The following is a 22,202-nucleotide window of genomic DNA, read 5'->3' on the forward strand; positions in this document are numbered from 1 at the left end:
ATATAAATTCATAAAAAGATAAAAATATAAGAAAGTCTCATCCTTGGAGCATGATGACTCACCAATAATAGAAAAGTAAAGCTCAACACTAGCCACGAGTGGGAGGTGCACAATGATTGTCCAACCATATATTATGACACAATATAGGAAAAAAGTATGTGCTAATACATGGAATGCACTAAGAATGTGAGAAGTATGCATGAACAATAAATATAGGACATAGTCAATATAAACGTGGGATGCATGACCATTACCTTAAAAATATGAGTAAAACCACAAAAACCTTTAAACATCATAATCATATGGTCAATGCATCAAAACATCATCATCATGAGAACTTTAATACCTTTTCATATACCTTGGTATGGGATAGGACTTTAACCGATACTTAAGACCATGTGAGCTATAACATGGAATCTAATCTGTACTACATCGAGAAGGGGGATGCTACTTTTCCATGATAAACTCCATGATGGTACTTTCTCTAACTTTGTGCTATATGTGAATCCACTATCTACACCATATTGGCACATTAAACCTACACTTGCAACATAATTAGGGACTAAGGTTGCTACTACGATCCCCTTGGGTTGCTACAATGACTATCGAACCGAACCCCACCTTAAAGTCCTCTTGGTGCTTAGTCATTATCGTAATGGAATTTCGCGAAGACATAGTCATTAACATCATTAGAAAAGGTTATAATAGATACCAATCCAACATTGTAAAATAAACATAAGAGTAGCTCATTTATCATCTTCATCATGAGTGTGTGAGGAAAAACCCCTCACAACCTTTAAACTTTTCTTGAAGCATCACTTGAATATCATAGTTCATCATCATTTATTACTTTTCACGAGTCATTCATAATCTTTGATAATCATTCATAAAACATTCATTGAAATTCTTCATAGTTCATGATCATAAATCCTTGAAAACATACTTCAAAATAGTATATAGCATAGGTGTTTGAAATTCACTTAAAATCATACAATACGATGTGAATAATGAATGATTAGACTAATAACTACGAAATAGATCATGATTAAGAAGAATCGATGCAAATTCATGAAACTAGGCTTTAGTAGAAGAATTTATAAAGAAATCATAAAAATAATTCGAGAAGAACTTTGGGACTCTATAGGTGAAAGATCACATGGATGAATTCCCATATACCTTGATCTTAGAAGTCCTAATTTTGCTTTTGATTGGATATTTGACTTGAATTCCCTTTTGAATTGCTTAACGTAGAAGAAGACTCTTGAGAGAACACTTTAGAGCGATGATTTTGTATTTTTAGTGTTTCGGTAAGAATGAGAGAGTGAAGAGGGCTTAGGGTAGTTAATAGGTTAGTATAAACCCCTAAAATTGTCCACATTCATTAATGAAAATATATAAAAAGACCAACATACCCTTGAATTTAATTAAAACTTCACCTATATAGAGGACCCATCACGTTCCATGATGGTCACTACGGTCTGTGATGGCCATGTAGAGAGAATCATTTTTGGGTCTGAGGGGGTGACCTCCACAGAGGCCACCACATCTCGTGGGGCTCACCACGGCCTGTGGTTCCTCTGGTGGTCCTCTCCCATAATCCATCTTGCATCAGACTGGACCATGGCAGTTCTCCACTATAACACCCCATGTTTTACATGTACTATTCCTACACATATGGAAATTTATATAGCTTGGTGGTATAAGTAAATAAATTTCCCAGACGAGGGGTGGCAATAAAGAAGCTTTAAAGGAAACGCCCATATATTGTCATGTAGCATGATCGTGTGATCATCAACTTTAAATGTATTTCAATTTTGGATCAAAGGAAAATATTTAAATATAAAGTTTAAAGTGATCAAGTGTATGTAAGTTTTAAGTTAAATTAGGGAGATTATTGTCCGAAAATGGAATAAAAAATTGAGGTGTTTGTCAGACTTCATTAAGCTAGCAGGTGAGTCACCTACTTGCTTAGCTTAAGGGCTAGGTAGGTGGAAAAGATTAATTCATGCATTATTGGGCTCACGTGAGTCCCAAGTTAAATAAAAAAGGAAAAGGAAATGGAGACGAGGCCTAATACCAACTCGGTCCAAATCTAAGTTTTGAGCACAATAAAGAATAAGGCCCAGACTAAGGGTATAATTTTGGCCCATGATTTAATATTAGAAAAGGAGAAGATTGAAAGCCCAAGATGAATAAATAAAAGTCTCATTTGGGGTATAAATAAGTCCAAGCAAATGCATCACCTACTTGGACCAATTTAACTAATTGGTGGCTGAAATTAAAACTTAAGAGGTGGGGGAAAATAGAGCCTTTATAATCCCCAAGTTTCTGTCAATTTCCTCACTTTTAAGAGTTGATAAACATAAGATTTCTCGCCAAGTTTCCTCTCTCTTTCAAAGCATAGCAGCAGCCATAAATTCTCTAGGGTTCTTGAATAAACCCTAGCCCTTGAAAGGTAGGATAAGTGCAATTACTAATGAATTTAGCCTAACTCTCTCATTGGAAGCTAGAAAAATATGTTGTTAATACTTAAGTGCAAGTAGAGGTCTGAATCTGCCCATAGTTTAATTGCGTACTTTCCTTGGTTTTTGAGAGGTTTTTCTCTTTTTCTTTGGCGTATGTGAAGGGAAGCTCAAGTTATTTAAGAGTTAAAGTTAAAAAGAAGAAGTTATAAGAATTGAGGTAAGGTGACTTGCCTATCTTTGTTTTTCTTAGACACGAGTTTGAGTATGATATTTTAAGTGTTTTTTTATAAGAACTCAGAGAATGATGATGGGAAACTATGGTTTCACGTACTCTATTGTATGCTAGATGGTTAGGACTATTTTGGTATGTAAACATGTTGGGGACAGCTTGGTTAATGTTGGAAAGGGTATGAATTGTTGATATTGAAATATAGGGAAAAGGTGTAATATTACACCACCTAATTTCTATGTAAAATTGGGCTGCATAATACTTTATGAACTATTTTAGATGCATTATAAAGGTTAAATGGTCTTGGGTAAGTTATATATAAAATTGTATGTTGTACAAATATAATTTAAGAAGGAGAGGTTTGAACAACACCCTTAGTTTGGTAATTACAGGTTTGCTGCCCAGTGTTATTTTGGGTGAGATAATACTACCTAAATGTTTTAATTAGCTACTAATACTAGTTTTATTACCTACTCTATTGTAGAGAAGTATTGAGAAAGAAAGGAGGTTACTTTGAGGTAATAATAAGGTCATACATCAAGGTATGTAAGGCTATTTGATCTCCTATTCTTCGGCATAAAAATTTGGTTTTTCCTTGCAAATGACACGTAGGGGAAGCTTGCAAGCTCCACTACAACTAATGACTTGGGTTCCACTCTTTAACGTGTCTATATGTCCCAGCTTGTGTTTATCATCAAATCTGCATATATAAATCGAATACCTAGCTGTATGAGTTCTTTATGTAGCTAAATGGTTCCATGTGTTATTTCATCTCTTATGCACTTCACTAATTGTGTAAAGTACTCTCTACATTGTTATTGTTGCCTTATATGATTATTTACATATCACTTGTTAACCCTATAGTCCTACAACTCAAAAGTGCTATGAAAACCAAAAGAACCATCTCAAATGTTAATGAGAAAACATAAAGTGAATCTAATTATTGATGAGAGGTATCCCAGGGGTGGAAGAATAACATAGCATGGGTCGATCCCAATATTACGGTGGTATCCCAGGGGTGAAAGGAAAGCCTAGTATGGGTCGATTCTGATTCATATACTTACCATTAATCATCTGGTCATTTGTAGTATATTTTGTGCACAGAGTGCAAAGTAAAGAATGGTAAAGTAAGGAAAGAATGTAAAGTATACGATTCCACAGTTTGAGTAAAGGTGGTCTTTTATCCTTACATTAATACATGATTTGTTTACACCCCGTACTTTTGTACCTTGGAAAGTTCTTAAGCTTCTTAAGTTTTTGGAAGGATTCTTAAGTTTGTTAAAGCTTCTTAAAGCTTCTCAAGCTTCTTAGAAGTTACCATGGGATATGGATAGTCCATAACGCTATCAAACAACTCTAAGGAAGGGAAAATGTGACACCTCATGATAGGAAAGATTGGAAATAATGTTGTAAGAATCCGGAAGAAGTTGGAGACCAAATGATAAATCGTATGACTCAACTTACATACTAAGCTACCAACTTGTAAATCTTACATACTTAAGCTACTTGAGTATATATCAAGCTTACGTAGCAAGGATTACATATGTTCGTAAACTAAGACGAGATTATGAACCTACGAGGAGGAAAAGAGAGTGACACATGGAAGCATGAGAGAGTGCCACGTGGAAAAAAGGGAGAGTGCCACATGGCAGTAGCTAGAGAAATGGGGTACCCCCCACCTTTCACGTGGCAGCCTATGGTAGGAGGAAGAGATGTGTTGGCCCAATAAGGGCTTGACACGTGTCACCACCAAGGCTTGACATGTGTCACCACTTAGGGGTTGACACATGTCACCCCCCCTAAATTAGCCTATATATATATGTTATGACTCATTCTTATCTACAAGAAAGTCATTTATCTTCCTAGTTCAAGAGACTTCTCGAGAAAGAAAGAACAAAAGAAAAATCTAGAACTAGATAAAGAGTAGGTTCGGCCAAGGAGAAAGAAAGGTAAGCCTTCGATTTCATTCAGTGAATTAATTATCTAGGGTATACCATGATGTTATTATTATGTTATTAATTTAAATTTATGGTTTGGAGCAGCACCAAAACGTTAGCAAGCAGCCACAAAGTTTTAGTCGCGTTAAAGGAACTTCCGAGGCAAGTTTTGGCGAGTTTGGCAAGTTTTGAGAAAGGTAAGGTTTTTCCTTTTAAATTGGAGTTTATGATGTTTTTATGTGGTATATAACATGTCTTAAACAAGGTTATAAGTGGAAAAATTGTATAAGGATGGTTGACGTTAGGAACAAACTAAATTGAAGTCGTCGTAATTAAATCGAAGTCGAGTAGTGTGTTGCGATTGTGGTGCTGCGGTTGAAGCTGGTTGGATGGAGTGTTTCAGGGATGTAAAGTGTTCTAAAATATGTATGGGTACTTCAGGTTGAATCCACATGACCCTCCATTTCATATTGTTAAAGGTTTTGTGAAATAAAGATTAAAAACTCTATTTTGATATCGTATCTTCGGGCGAGTTGTTTGGAGTTTGTATTGTGTAATGTTGAAGTAACTTACTTGTGTATATGATTCTGGTTGTTTTTTTTGGTATGGTTTTTGACATGATGTCCGAGTTAAAATCTCGAGGATGTTAAAGTTATAGGGAAAATGCTGCCCAATTTTCGGTAACTTTAGAACTAGTAACAAACTAGTCGAGGGATTAGATAAGGAAACGATTCCTATGGTTTTTGGTTGTAGAGTTGGAAATTGGAAAGTGAAAGGTTATTAACCTTAGTATTACTCTCATGTTAATAGGTCAAGGAGATAACGAGGCGAGCTGGGTTACAGTTAATCCACAAAAGGTATGTGAAGCTTACCCTTTCTTTTCTTTTGGCGTCTTAGCCTTAAGTTATATATATACGAAACTTGAGAGTCATTCCATTCATAAAGCTCTTAGTATGAGTCAAGTCCTGCACTAAGTGGACTCATTGCCTTTTAAGTCTTCTATAGGATGAAGAATAGTACATATGAGGCCTATCTCCTTCTTTCATTGAAATCGCTTAAGGTAAGTGAAATGATGTCTGATATGAGCTTAGAGGTAATTCCATTTATAGTTTCCAGATATAATTCATGACTCGTAGTCACTTTTGAATACTAAGGGTCCTAAAGTAGTTAGATTACTACTCTCTAGCCACCTATATGTTGAATAGTAAGTAGAAATATAAGCTCCTATTCTGAAAGGCTTTGAGAGGATAAATGTCTCTGATTGCATAAGTTGTATCTCTAATTGCATAAGCTATGTGTCTGATTGCATAAACGGTGTCTTTGATTGCATAAACTATGTGGCATTATCTTGGTACACGCCTATGATTCCTAAGGCCCTAATTTATGAAATCCCTAAAAACATCTAAAGGGTACCTCAGAGAATTACTTTCCGGGTCTTCAAGTGATGTTCACTTGACTGTTTCATTGAGTCTCAGGAGATGACCTAGTTGTACATGGTTTCTCACTACTCTACTCGTGCATACGGTAACCCATCTTTCACTGAGTCCCATGATAAGCTGGGAACATTATCGTGCATAGGTTTATTACTCCTTCACCGAGTCTCGGGCCGGATATATATATATGATAATTTGATGAAAATATAGATCGAGTCATATGTTCTTTGGTATTGTTTTAAATTATGGATCGGGCTGAACATTCCTTGGTATAATTTACTATGTTTGGCACCAAGTCCCATAAAGGGGATAGGTGCGGTAAGTTATGTACACTACTCTTTCACCGAGTCCCTCACTAAAGGGTCGGATACTTACATAGGCATACATATAAAAATATAGGGATACACTAGTAACCCTGAGCCCCATAGTAGACCAGATGTACTATGATGACATATATGATAAGATTATACCGTATATGATGATATGATGTTGTATATGATGACCTAATAAAATAATACACATGATGAGAGGGTATGATGATATGGTGATATGGTAATATGATAAAATAGTTATGATACTGGGTTCCTTAGCGAGTCGAGCACAGCGTATGATGATGTATATGACTACGTGTCCTAAGGTGCAGGTACATTAATTTGTTAATTGTTACACCTGTCCCCTGCATCCTTGTTTCAGTTATGGTCTCAGCTATAATGTGTTATGTTTTACATACTCAGTACATATATCGTACTGACCTCCCTTTCTTCGGGGGGACTATGTTTTATGCCAGCAGGTACAGGTACTTACTTTGGAGATCCGCCAGCTTAGGACTCCCACTCAGCTATGTCGGAAGTGCTCCACTATTCTGGAGCCTAGCTTTTGGTGCTGATCATATAATGTATATAATTGTTTATTCAGGGGTACGGCGAGGGCCCTATCCCGTCATATGTCACTGTTAATATTCTTAGAGGTCTGTAGACATATTTAGGTGAGTTGCTTACAAGTTTGATTCAGTTGTGCTTATATGGCATATTATAAATGTTATTATGTTAAGGCACCTTGTCGGCCCTTGCATGACATGGTTCAAATAAAAGAGGCTATATACAGACGAATTTGCTATCACCCTCTAGATTCTTGTGTATAGTTCTTATAGTTGAGATTTACGTATACGGGGGTCCAGGTCAGACCCCAGTCATGGCCTACGGAGTTGGGTCATGACAGATTTAACTTGAAATTTTGTTCACATATAGTCATTTTATGCCTTACATATTTAGTACATTCTCCCATACTGATGTCCCTCTTGGGGGACCTGCATTTCATGCTATAGGTACAGGAGCTAGTAGATCTCCCCAGTAGGAGTACAAAACATCCAGCAGCTATTGGCGAGCTCCGTGTTGATTTGGGGCTTTTCGAGTCTATACCATGTATTTTGGTATTATATAGTATCTAAGAGTATGGAGGGGGTTTCTCCCGACCTTAACCATATATTTGTTTTATCATTTAAAGGCTTTCTAGATTATATAGAGTGAAGTGTAATTACGTCTTGTGTTTTAGAAATCATGGCTCCAACAGCCAAGTCTGGTGAATTTTCTTTTGGCTTGTTAACATTGTCTACTTTTATGAGAGCGTAATACCCATCATGGCAGCACCTTTAAACATTCATAGAAAGTACATGATTACAGGTCGGTTCTCCTGAGCCTTTTTAGTAATGGGTGCCTGTTCACCATAATGGGATTTCAGGCGTGACATCCACTATCCGTGGTCCTCTTCACGGCCTGTGAAAAGCTCCATGAAGGCCACCTGGTGCCCAAAAAGCTGCACTTTTCAGGGAAACTTCTTTTGAACTTTATTTTCTGACTTTCCAACTTTCAAGATCTTACAGTCATCTTTTTAATTTTCATGCATACTTATCACATACTTAGTGCATTCCATGTACTAACACATACTTTGTTTTTCCTACATTATATCATAATGCAGGCATAAAGTATGGATCAATTCTTATTCATATACTTACCACTAATCATCTGGTCATTTGTTTTATATTTTGTGCATAGAGTACAAAGTAAAGAATGGTAAAGTAAAGAAAGAATGTAAAGTATATGATTCCACAGTTTGAGTAAAGGTGGTCTTTTATCCTTACATTAATACATGATTTAACTTGAGTTCTTGTTCACATATAGTCACTTTATGCCTTATATATTTAGTACATTCTCACATACTGATATCCCTCTCGGGGGACCTGCATTTCATGCTGCAGGTACAGGAGCTAGTAGATCTCCCCAGTAGGAGTACAGAACATCCAGCAACTATTGGCGAGATCTAGGTTGATTTGGGACTTTTCGAGTCTATAGCATGTATTTTGGTATTGTATAGTATCTAAGAGTAAGGCGAGGCTTCTCCCAAACTTTACCATATATTTTTTCTATCATTTAGAGGCTTTGTAGATTATATAGAGTGAAGTGTAATTGCATCTCGTGTTTTAGAAATCATGGCTCCAACGGCCAAGTCTGGTGAATTTTCTTTTGGCTTATTAACATTGTCTACTTTCATGAGAGCATAATACCCATTATGGCAGTGTCACGAACCAACCCCGTAGGCCATGATTAGTTCCCGAATTGGACACTCATATACACACCCTATTATCTATAATCAATCGGCAACTGAACATGAAATGGGCTTTATATGGGCAGCACTTCATCTCAAAACTTTCACTTGTATATATATCGATATTACCTATCTCCTAGGGAGTTAAAATTTTCAAAGATAGGATAGCATAATATGCAAGCCGATAAGGCTGCACAACATAACACATCCCAAAATAAACATTTACATACGCAAGTCGATGAGGCTGCCACTCCGAATGGAAACGTCCCAAAATATAAGTTGTACTAGTGCATCCAAATGACATTTATATACAACCCACGCATGTGTCTACAAACCTCTAAGAGAATTAACAAAAATATATAATGGGATAGGGCCCTACCGTACCCTAAAAACACAAATATATACATTATAAGGATTGGTACCAAAAGCTTAGGCTCCGAGACAATAGAGCACTTCAAACCTGCTGAGTAGAATCCTAAGCTGACAGCTCTCCAAAATGAGTATCTGTACCTACGGGCATGAAATGCAGCCCCCCCCCCCTCCGAAGAAAGAAGGGGTCAGTATGACATATGTACTGAGTATATAAGTATAAAATACAGTAAGAAAAATTATAGCTAAAGTACAAGTTACAAAAGACAAGTATGATACTCAAGAAGTCACTGTACCTGTGCCTTATGAAATAAAGTCATGCATGCTTATATCATATATCATATTCAGCCCTTTAGGGACTCGGTGAATCTGTTATATACATATATATCATATTCATCCCATTATGGGATCGGCACCATCATCATGTCCTCAGGTCATATCATCATATATATATATATATATATATATATATATATATATATATATATATCGTACTCGGCCCTCGAGTGAGGGACTCGATGAACAAAGTAGTGAAACTATGCACGAATATATATCCAGCCCGGGACTCGGTGAAATATACATTAAGACATGCACGAGCAGAGTAGTGAGTAACCATATGCATTTAAAATCATCATTTAAGACTTCATGGAATAATCAAAACGAACCATTGTTTGAAAATTAAGACAGTAGTCATTTCAAGTAACCTTCGGTTGCCATTATAAATTATACCAAATATGAATTATACCGAAGTATGACTTGTACTAAAATATGACTTATACTAACTAGGGTGGATGGAATCATACATATGAGTCAAGGCATAACGATATAATTCTGAAAATTAAGAATATTTGTCATCCTAGTATCTCTAAGAATAAGAGCTTCGTTGGAATTCTATATATTTGTCGTCCGTTTGTTACATAAGATCATGCCAAAAGAAAGAAAGGTTAGCTTTACATACATGGATGTCTAACTAATGTCCAGCGGCTACGGCTACTCTTTATGTTTATAAGTCTACAAATAAGAGAATAGCACTATAATTAGGAATTCTAACGAAAATTAGGCAGCATTTCCCCTACAATTCGTACTTCTGGATTAACTCCAAAACAACCCAAACAATGCATAAATTCAGCACCATTTACTTAACAACAACAATCACCTTATTTACAAGTTATATACCAATAAATTCCTGCACAACTACTTTAAAAATGACCTTAAAACAACCCACAACCAACACATGTCGATAATAATATTAGCAGACAGATTTCTATCTCCAATTAGTTCTTGTAATTACTTCAATTTAACCCATACAAATATATTATTTTACTTCAACTAAATTTTACACATCCTTTGTAGTTTACAACTTAAACATACCTTAACTATATCACTCACAAAAACAACATCTAACAGCCCCAACATAACTTCACAACACAATAGAATATTTGAACTCAAAAGTCCTTACACCAAAAACATGTAAAACCTATTCTCAATTTCTTCTTTAAAAACACCAAAAATGAGAAATAAACCTTCCTTTTACATCTTTAATTCCCTTATTTAGACTTATACAATAATATCCTAAATAATTCTTCTCAAAACAAACCAAAGATCAAAGTAACTCTCAAAAGTTAGAAACCAAAATTTTTGGACAGCTTTCCAAAAATTTAAAATTTATGTTTCCAACATCTATAGCATGATTCCAATGAATTCTATGGAAGAATCAATTTAAAATATTAAATAATCAACTTACTTTAACCTTGAAGAGAATTGTGAAGTTCAAAGAGTGTTGGGACGTTATTGGATAGGTTTTGAGATAAGGGAGAAGTAGGAGAGAATTCTGGAATTTTTGGTGAAGTGTAAATGCTAAAAATTGCCTGATCTTTGTCTCTTTTAATTGGGCTCTTTTGGATCAGTTTTTGGGATAATTTTTAGACCAAAAATAGTTTATTATGTGGACAACATATTAGGCTTTTTTTAAAAAAAAATTATTGGAGTTTGGCAGCCCAAAATCCTCATCCATTCCACCAATAATGGGCTGCTAGAAAAATTTCAGAATTGGGTTTTCCCACAATTCACTTATATTGGCCCTACAATAAGTCATTACTTAGATTAATAGTACCATATAACCAACCCATTAAATTTACACCATGTCCAAATCTTAATACCTCTTACTTCAACTTACTACTACTCTTAGAATTCAAAATAATCGCATGCCACCTTTTAAAATTTCAAACCATTGCCACACTTTCAATCCATTTCCAACCAATACATTCACCTACAAGTCATGGTTTCTCATATATGTATGAATATTCTACACTAAGTATAATTTACTACAACGTTAGCAAATGAAAAATACGGGGTATTACATCCTCTCCCCTTAAGAACATTCATCCTCGAATGTTAAATTCAATATGAAAATTTCATTTCTCTACGAATTCAGCCAATTAAAAATTTAAGTTACCTGTAGGTGTATGGAACAAGTAAGGGTACTTGTTCTTCATCTCCTCCTCGGCTTTTCAGGTCATCTCTTCTCTACTATTATTTTGCCACATCACTTTGACAGAAGCCACGTCCTTAGTCCACAACCTCCTAATCTGTCGATCCGGGACGGCGATAGGTTTCTACCCATAAGAAAACTCTTCTATTACCTGGACATCATCTATGGGAAATATTCTGAAAGGTTCTCCTATACATTTGTGAAGCATTGACATGTAAAAAATTGGATGTACTGCTTCCAAATCGAATGGTAGGTCTAACTCATAGGCAACCTTGCCTATTCTACGAATAATCTAATTAGGGCCAATGTATCTTAGGCTAAGCTTCCCTTTCTTGCCGAATCTCATTACCCCCTTCATGGATGACACCTTCAATAATACCCAATTATCAACCTGAAACTCTAAAGGTCAACGTCGATTATCTGCATATGATTTTTGTCGACTCTGGGATGCTAATAATCTCTCCTAAATGAGCTTCACTTTATCCACAGCTTGCTGAATCATTTCTAGGTCTATTAGTTTAGTCTCACCGACATCAAACCAATCAATAGGTGACCTACACTTTCTTTCATATAAAGCTTCATATAGTACCATCCAGCTACTAGAATAGTAGCTGTAATTATAAGCAAATTCAATAAGTGGTAAATGATCATCACAGCTACCTTTGAAATCAATAATACAAAAACGTAACATATCTTCTAGTGTCTAGATAGTACGCTCAGCCTGTCCATCAATTTGAGGATGAAATGTCGTACTAAGACTCACTTGTGTTCCTAGCCCCTTTTGGAATGATCTCAAGAAGTTAGCTGTAAATTGAGCTCCTTTATCTGAAATAACAGATGTGGGGACCCCATGAAGTCTTACTATCTCCTTGATATATACTATGGCATAATCCTTAGTTGAGTATGTAGTTCAGACCGGAAGAAAATGGGTTGATTTTGTCAGCCTATCTACAATAACTCATATGGAGTCATACTTCCATGGAGTGCGAGATAAGTTTGTAATGAAATCCATATTAATGGCTTCCCATTTCCAAGTTGGGATCTCTATATCCTGTAATAGTCCACAGGCTTCTGATGCTCAATCTTAACCTGTTGGCAATTTGGGCATTGGGCTACGAACTCTGTTATGTCCATCTTCATGCCATTCCACCAGTATAAATATCTAAGGTCATGATACATCTTTGTTGACCCTGGATGAATAGAATATCAGGCATAGTGTGCCTCTCCCATAACCTACTGTCGTAGCCCTGCAATATTAGGTACACATAATCTTCCCCTATATCTTATCACTCCGTCAGGTGTGAGCTTGAATGGAGTTTTTTCCTTCTGAAGGAATGCATCTCTATACTATGCCAGAATAGGATCTTCATACTGGCATTGCTTTACCTCTTCCATGATAGAGGATTCAGCAACTCCTCGAACAAAAACTCCACCATTACGAGAATCAACCAATCGGACTCCAAGGTTAGCTAACTGACAAATCTCACGAACTACCTTTTCCTTTTCTGGTTGTACATCTGCCAAGCTACCCATGGATTTATGGCTAAGTACATCTTCCACAACATTTGTTTTTCTCGGGTGGTATAGAATATCAACATCATAATCTTTCAGCAACTCTAGCCACCTTCTCTGACACAAATTCAACTCCTTCTGTTTAAAAAGGTATTGGAGACTTTTGTGATCCATATAGATATCAACATGTACGCCATATAAATAATGCCTCCATATTTTCAAAGCATGAATTATTGCTGCTAACTCCAGATCATGAGTTGGATAGTTTCTTTTATGTTTTCTTAGCTGTCGAGAGGCATATGTTATGACCCTACCATGATACATCAATACACAACCTATCCCAACACCAGAAGCATCACAATAAATAATATAGCCATTTGGTCCTTTAGAAAGAGCTAGAACTGGGGTCGTAGTCCACTTTTTTCAGCAAATGAAAGCTTGTTTCATAAGCATCGATCCACTGGAACTTAGCTTTCTTCTAAGTTTGCCTTGTTAAAGGCACTAAATTGAAGCAAACTTCTCTACGAATCTCCTGTAATATCCTGCTAGCCCCATAAAACTACGTACTTTAGTAGGTATTATAGGTATAGGCCACGTCTTTATGGCTTCAATTTTCTGTGCATCTACTCGAATACCATCAGCTCCAATAATATGCCCTAAGAATCTACTAAAGTCAACCAGAATTCACATTTAGAGAACTTAGCATACAACTTCTGGTGCTGGAGTGCCTCAAGTACCATCCTCAAATGATCCACGTGCTCCCCTTCCGATCATGAGTAGATCAAAATATCATCAATAAATACAAACACAAACAGGTCTAGGAATGGATTTAACACTCAATTCATTAGATCCATGAACACTGCTGGAGCATTAGTTAGCTCAAATGACATCACTCTGAATTCATAATGCCCATATCGGGTCCTGAATGTTTTCTTTGGAATATTTGCCTCTTTTACCCACACCTGGTGATAACTTGATTGTAGGTCTATCTTGGAAAAACACCTAGCACCCTATAACTGGTCAAAAAAATTATCAATCCTGGGGATGGGATACTTATTCTTTATTGTCACTTTGTTCAGCTGCCTATAATCAATACACATTCATAGTGACCCATCTTTCTTTCTCACAAACAATATCGATGCTCCCCACGGTGATGTGCTAGACTTAATGAAGCCTTTTTCTAATAACTCTCGCAGTTGTTCCTTCAACTCCGCGGGTGCCATTCTATAAAGGGGAATGGATATGGGCTGAGTATCTAGCAATACATCTATAGTGAACTATAACTCCTACTTAGGGGGAAGACCTGGAAGTTCATTTAAGAATACATCTAGAAATTCATTAACTATCGGAACTGACTGAAGAGTTGGTTCTTCTGCTTTTAAATCATGCACACAAACCAGATGATAAATATAACCCTTTCTAATAATCTTTCTTGCCTTGAGGTATAAAATAAACTTATCCTTCGGCGATGCTGTATTGCCCACCCATTCTATGATTGGCTCTTCTAGAAATTGAAATTGAACTACTTTTCCTCTATAATCAACATTAGCATAACAAGAAGCTAACCAATCCATACCCATAATAACATCAAATTCCTTCATATCTAACTCTATCAAATCGGCCTTAGTATGACGACTATATATAATCACCGAACAATCTCTATATACTTGCTTGGCTATAACAAAATCTCCTACCGGTGTAGTTACCTCAAATAATTCTATCAATTCAGGTTTTATTTCAATTTTTTTAGCAACAAAGGGAGATATATATGATAAGGTGGAGCCTGGATCTATCAATGCATATACATCTCGAGATAGGATCGATAATATACCTATAACCACATTTGGTAACGCCTCCCGGTCCTATCTACTAGTTAATACATATATGCAGTTTGAAGGACTGCTAGAACTAAAAACTCCATCGCAGCCTCTTCTACGGCCTGCTGATGTCAAGATACCCTACCCCACAAGGTGCATAGCTATAGAAGAAGATGAACCAGCAACTGACCCAGTAGGCTGAGTTACACCACTTAGATTACCCCTGAATGGAAAATCCCTCATAATATGACCTTGACAACCACAAGAAAAACAAGCACTAGTAGACAGATAGCACTCCCCATAATGGGGCCTACCATACTAAGAACACTGAGGCAAAGGTGGCCTCGACTGAATTGAACCCCTATGCATCTGTGAACCTGATGCCCTAGAACTTTGACCAACTCCTGAATCCCCTGTGCTATCAAATCTCTTACCTGTGAACTGTGGGGGTGCACTTTGGGTTGGCTGAGAAGGATACCTACTATACTGCTGAGGCTGACCTCCTCGAAACTCACCAAAATAACTAGCCGATCTAGCTCTCTTATGTTGGCCTCGGTCATGATATCTATCGGGCTGACGCCCTCTGTGCCGATCCTCTACCCCCTGTGCATATGCATGTACCTGTGCAATATCCATACATGGATGAGAAGCCATTGCCATATAGTTATCAATCAAATAACGATCCAGCCCCATCATATAACGATGCACTCTATCAGCCATATCAGCTATAATAGTAGGTACATGTCTCACCAATGAATCAAACTCAAGGCTATAATCTCTAACACTTCTTCCATTCTGCCTCAAATGTAAGAATCTATCTACTCTTGCTTATCTCATATCTAGAGGTAGAAAGTGTCCAAGAAAGGCCTCCACAAACCTTTTCCACACTACTGGAGATATACCCTTGCCCCTAGATAACTCCCAAGACTCGTACCAATTAACAGCTACATCACGTAATTAATATGAAGCTAACTCCACAGACTCAGTTTCAGAAGCCCTAATTATCCTCAACATACGTTGCACCTGTCGGATAAACTCTTGCGAATTCTCCATGAGTTTTGACCCATAGAACTTTGGGGGTTACAAGTCAAGAAGTCACGAACCCTTAAACTATCTTGTTTGTCTGCATAATCAACTCCTAATCTATGCCTGCGAGCCTGTATTTTTGCTAATCTGGTCAGTAATTGAACAGCATCTCTCATGGCCTAATCCTCCGCCCTTAATTGGTGAGCTGGAGGCTCGGGTACGAGGCCTCAGGATCTGCAGCTGCTCTAAGCTCCTCTGGAGATAGAGATATAGTAGAGCTCGCTGACTGGAGCATAATCTCGGGCGTATACTGGGCATGGGCCTTAGTAACTCTCGGGGTCTAGCTGGTTTCCCTTACTACTGACTTGCCCTTCTGGGCCGCTGTCACTTTCCTCGGAGGCATCGTTGTAAACATAACAATCCTTTTAGGGAGAAATTATCCTGATAATACAGCTCTATCACATGATTTAAAGTAAAAAGAAAGGATAATATCCTAAATGTCCCGTAGCCTCCTCTTTATAGATGTGGTGCACAACATACCGATAAATAAGACTACTAGACACGGTCTGTAGATACTTTGAGGATGAATTGCTTTGATACCACTTCTGTCATGACCCAACCCCATGGGCCATGACTAGTGTCTGAATTAGACACTCGTATACACGCCTATTATCTATAATCAATCGGCAACTGAACATGAAATGGGTTTTATATGGGCAGTACTTCATCTCAAAACTGTCACTTGTATATATACCGATATTACCTGTCTCCTAGGGAGTTAAAATTTTCAAAGATAGGATAGCATAATATGTAATCCAATAAGGCTGCACAACATAACACATCCCAAAATAAACATTTATATACGCAAGTCGATGAGGCTACCACTTCGAATAGAAACGTCCCAAAACATAAGTCGTACTAGTATAGGTAAACGATATTTATATACAACTCATACATGTATCTACAGACCTCTAAGAGAATTACCAAAAATATATGATGAGACAGGGCCCCATCGTACCCCTAAATATACAAATATATACATTATAAGGATTGGTACCAAAAGCTTAGGCTCCAAGACAATGGAGAACTTCAAACCTGCTGAGTAAAATCATAAGCTGGTGGCTCTCCAAAATGAGTATTTGTACCTGCGGGCATAAAATGCAGCCCCTCCAATAAAAGAAAGGGTCAGTACAACATATGTACTGAGTATATAAGCATAAAATATAGTAAGAAATATCATAGCTAAAGTAAGGTTTTAAAAGACAAGTATGATTCTCAAGAAGTCACTGTACCTGTGCCTTATGAAATAAAGTCATGCATGCTTATATCATATATCATATTCATCCCTTTAGGGACTCGGTGAATCCATCATATACATATATATCATATTCAGACCATCATGGGCTCAGCGTCATTATCATGTCCTCAGGTCATATCATCATATATATATACCGTACCCGGCCCTCTAGTGAGGACTCGGTGAACAATGTAGTGAAACTATGCACGAATACATACCCAGCCTAGAACTCGGTGAAAGATACATTAAGACATGTACGAGCAGAGTAGAGTAACCATATGCATTTAAATCATCATTTAAGACTTCATGGAATAATCAAAATGAACCATTGTTTGAAATTTAAAACGGTAATCATTTCAAGTAACCTTCGGTTTCCATAGTAAATTGTGCCAAAAATGAATTATACCGAAGTATGACTTGTACTAAAATATGACTTATACCAATTAGGGTGTCTAGAATCATACATATGAGTCAAGGCATAACGATATAAATTCTGAAAATTAAGAACATTCGCCATCCTAGTATCTCTAAGAATAAGAGCTTCATTGGAATTCTATACATTTGTCGTCCGTTTGTTACATAAGATCATGCCAAAAGAAAGAAAGGTTAGATTTACAAACATGGATGTCTAACTAATGTCTAGAGGCTATGGCTACTCTTTATGTTTATAAGTCTACAAATAAGAGAGTAGCACTATAATTAGGAATTCTAACAAAAATTGGGCAGCATTTTCCCTACAATTCGTACTTCCGGATTAACTCCAAAATAGCCCAAACGATGCATAAATTCAGCACCATTTACTTAAAAATAATAACTAAATTATTCACAAATTATTTACCAATAAATTCCTGCAAAACGACTTCAAAAATGACCTTAAAACAGCCCACAACCAACACATGTCGACAATAATATTAGCGGACAGATTTCTGTCTCCAATTAGTTCTTGTAATTACTTCAATTTAACCCATACAAATATGTTATTCTACTTCAACCAAATTTTACACATACATTATAGTTTACACCTTAAACATACCTTAACCATATCATTCACAAAAACAACATCTAACAACCCCAACATAACTTCACAACACAATAGAATATTTGAACTCAAAAGTCCTTACACTAAAAACATGTAAAATCTCTTCTCAATTTTTTCTTTAAAAACACCAAAAATGAACAATAAACCTTCCCTTAACATCTTTAATTCCCTTATTTATACTTATACAACAATATCCTAAATAATTCTTCTCAAAACAAACCAAAGATCAAAGTAATTCTCGAAAGTTAGAAACTAAAACGTTTCGACAGCTTTCCAAATATTTCAGATTTATGTTTCCAACATCTATATCATGATTCCAATGAACTCAATGGAAGAATTAAGTTAAAAAAAATAATCAACTTACCTTAACCTTGGAGATATTTTTGAATTTCAAAGAGTGATGGAATATTATTGGATAGGTTTTGAGATAAGGGAGCAGTGGGAGAGAATTCTGGAAATTTTTGTGAAGTGTAAATGCTAAAAATTGCCTGATCTTTGTCTCTTTTAATTGGGCTCTTTTGGATCAGTTTTTGGGATAATTTTTAGACCAAAAATAGTTTATTATGTGGACAACATATTAGGCTTTTTTTAAAAAAAATTATTGGAGTTTGGCAGCCCAAAATCCTCATCCATTCCACCAATAATGGGCTGCCAGAAAAATTTCAGAATTGGGTTTTCCCACAATTCACTTATATTGGCCCAACAATAAGTCATTACTTAGATTAATAGTACCATATAACCAACCCATTAAATTTACACCATGTCCAAATCTTAATACCTCTTACTTCAACTTACTACTCCTTTTAGAATTTAAAAAAAATCACATGCCGTCTTTTAAAATTTCAAACCATTGCCACACTTTTAATTCATTTCCAACCAATACATTCACCTACAAGTCATGGTTTCTCATATATGTATGAATATTTCTCACTGAGTACAATATACTAAAATGTTAGCAAATAAAAAATACGGGGTATTACAGGCAGAACCTTTAAATATTCATAGAAAGTACATGATTAGAGGTCGGTTCTCCCGAGCCTTTTTAGCAATGGGTGCCTATCTGCTGTAATGGGATTTCGGGCATGACATTCACTATCTGTGGTCCTCTTCACGTCCTGTGAAGGGCTCCATGAAGGCCACTGGTGCCCAGAAAGCTGCACTTTTCAGGAAAACTTCTTTTGAACTTTGTTTTCTGACTTTCCAACTTTTAGGGTCTTATAGTCATCTTTTCAGTTTTCATGCATACTTCTCACATACTTAGTACATTTCATGTACTAACACATACTTTTTTTTGCATAAATTACATTATAATGCAGGGACCATCGATCATCACACACCTCTTATTTGTGACTAGAGTTTAGCTTTCTTGCTTCTATTGTTGGTGAGTCCTCACGATCCGAGGACAGGACATTATATTTCATTATTTCATAAGACTCTTCATCTTTTATATTAGGTATCTAGGAGCTTGTCTTTTACCCCCATCTAGACTAGTAAAGGCATGTTGGATATCATGGAGCATGTTATCTTTTCATTTCAAGTTTTAGACCTATTCTCTTTTATTAAGACTATTCATGTTGAGATTTAGTTCTGATTGTATTCTTTAGCCTTATTACCTTATTTACCTTATGTATGCTCAATAATAATATGCTAAGAGGCTTGGTTGGGGTCCTCTAAGATTTTAATCATCATGTCACACCTAGGGTCTAGCTTGAGTTGTGACACCGCCACACATCTATGAATAGGAGGCTATGAGGAGTTTAAGGAAATTCCACTTCTTTCATGATCTTATCGTGCGATATATTTGAACTCTAAGGCGTTTTACTCTAACACTTTATCTTTGTGCTTACAGAATCATGCATCCACAAAGAATTCCAGTAAGAAGAAGTGTTGAGAAGGGAAAACAAGCTCCAAATGACCCTTTGAATGATTAAGTCTCTAATGCAAAGTTCCGAGTGGCTTTCCAAGTACTTGCTCAAGCCATAGCGGCCTAAGACAATTGAGAGATGGTTGCTCCTGTGAACCCAAATGTGGGTATGATACCAACAAGGGTTCGTGATTCCATGAGGATGTGTCTGCCAAAGTTTAATAGATAAAATATGCATGACGATCCATAAGAATTTGTAGAAAGCATTCTCAAGATCATGTAAATTATGGGAGTATGCCCAGTGGAGATGGCGGAGTTGGCCGCTTATCAGTTGAAATGAGTTTCTAGAATTTGGTTTGATCAAGAAAGATGAGTAGGTTAGATAAGAGGGTCCTATTACTTTAAAAGAGTTCAAATAGGTGTTTCTTAACCGTTTCTTTCCCCTTGATATAAGGGAGGCAAAAATTCAAGAGTTTATCAACTTGAATAAAGGCAACATTAGTGTTACACCCTGTACTTTTTTACCTTGGAACGCGTTCTTAAGTCTCTTTAAAGGCTCTTAAGTTTCATGGAAGGATCATAAGCCTCTTAAGTTTCTTAAGGTTTCCTAAAGTTTCTTGAAGCTTCTTAAGACTTCTTAAGAACTATTAAGCTTCTTAAGAGTTACCATGTGAGCCGGATAATCTATAACATTATCAAATAACTCAAAGGAAAGGAGAATGTAATACCCCATAGTAGAGAAGATTGGAAATAGAGTTAGAAGAATCTGGAAGAAGTTGGAGACCAAACAATGAGTCGTAGGACTCGACTTATTTACGTAAGCTTCCAACTTGGAAATCTTACATTCTTAATCTACTGGAGTATATACCAAGCTTACGTAGCAAGGATTACATAGGTTCGTAAAAGAAGACAAGATTATGAACCCAAAAGGGTGAAAAGAAAGTGCCACATGGCAGCATGGAAGAGTGCCATATGGCAGTAGCTAGTAGTTCCATGTGACAGCAGCTGGAGCAAGGGGTGGGCCCCACATACCACATGGCAATCCATGATTGGAGAAAGGGATGTGTTGTCCCAATGAGGGCTTGACACGTGTCACCACTTAGTGCTTGACACGTGTCACTACTTAGGGGATGACATGTGTTCCCCCCTCCTCTAAATTAATCTATATATATAAATATCTTATGAATTATTAAGTTTTATATTCCTCCAGAAAATTCAAGAACAAGAAAGAAGAGAAGAGAAGAAACTAGAGAGGGAGAGAGCCACGGTTTTGGAAGGAAAAAAAGGTGAGTTCTTCGATTTCGCTCCATGAATTAATTATCTAGGTTGTAAAACGATGTTATGAAGGTATTAATAATGAAACTTTATGGTTTGGAGTAGCATAAAAATGTTATCAAGCAGCCACAAAGTTGTAGGCGTGCTAAAGGAACTTCCGAGGTAAGTTTTGATGAGTTTGACGAGTTTTAGGCAAGGTAAGGGATTCCTTTTCAAAGTGGAGTTTATGATGTTGTTATGAGGTATATTACAAGTCTTAAATAAGGTTGTAAGTTAAAAATGTGCATAAGGATGATTGACGTTATAAATAAACTAAATTGAAGTGGTCATAACTAAATCAAAGTCGAGTAGTGGGTTGTCGTTGTGGTGCTGCGGGTGCAGCTAGTTGGGTTATGTATTACAGGGATTTAAAGTATTTTAAAAAGGGTGTGGTGCTTCTAGTTTCATCCACACAACCCTCCGTTTGGTATGGTTAAATATTTTGCGAAATAAAGATTAAAAACTCTATTTTCGTATTATAGTTTGGAGCTAGTTGTTTAGAGCTTGTATTGTGTAAGGTTGAAGTGATTTACTTGTAAATATGCTGCTGGTTATTTTTGGTGGTATGGTTGTTGATATTGTGGCTGAGTTGAAATCTCGAGGATGTTGAAGTTATAGAGGAGATGCTGCCCAATTTTTGGTAGATTTGGAACTAGTAACAAACTAGTCGAGGATAATGGATAAGAAAATAACTCCTATGATTACTTGGGTGTAGAGTTGGAAATTGGAAAGTGAAAGGTCATTAAACTTATTATTACTTTCATGTTAAATAGGTTCAAGAGATGACGAGGTGAACGCTTAAGAGTAA

This window comes from Solanum dulcamara, chromosome 2 (assembly GCF_947179165.1).
Source record: "Solanum dulcamara chromosome 2, daSolDulc1.2, whole genome shotgun sequence".
Taxonomy (NCBI): Eukaryota; Viridiplantae; Streptophyta; class Magnoliopsida; order Solanales; family Solanaceae; genus Solanum; species Solanum dulcamara.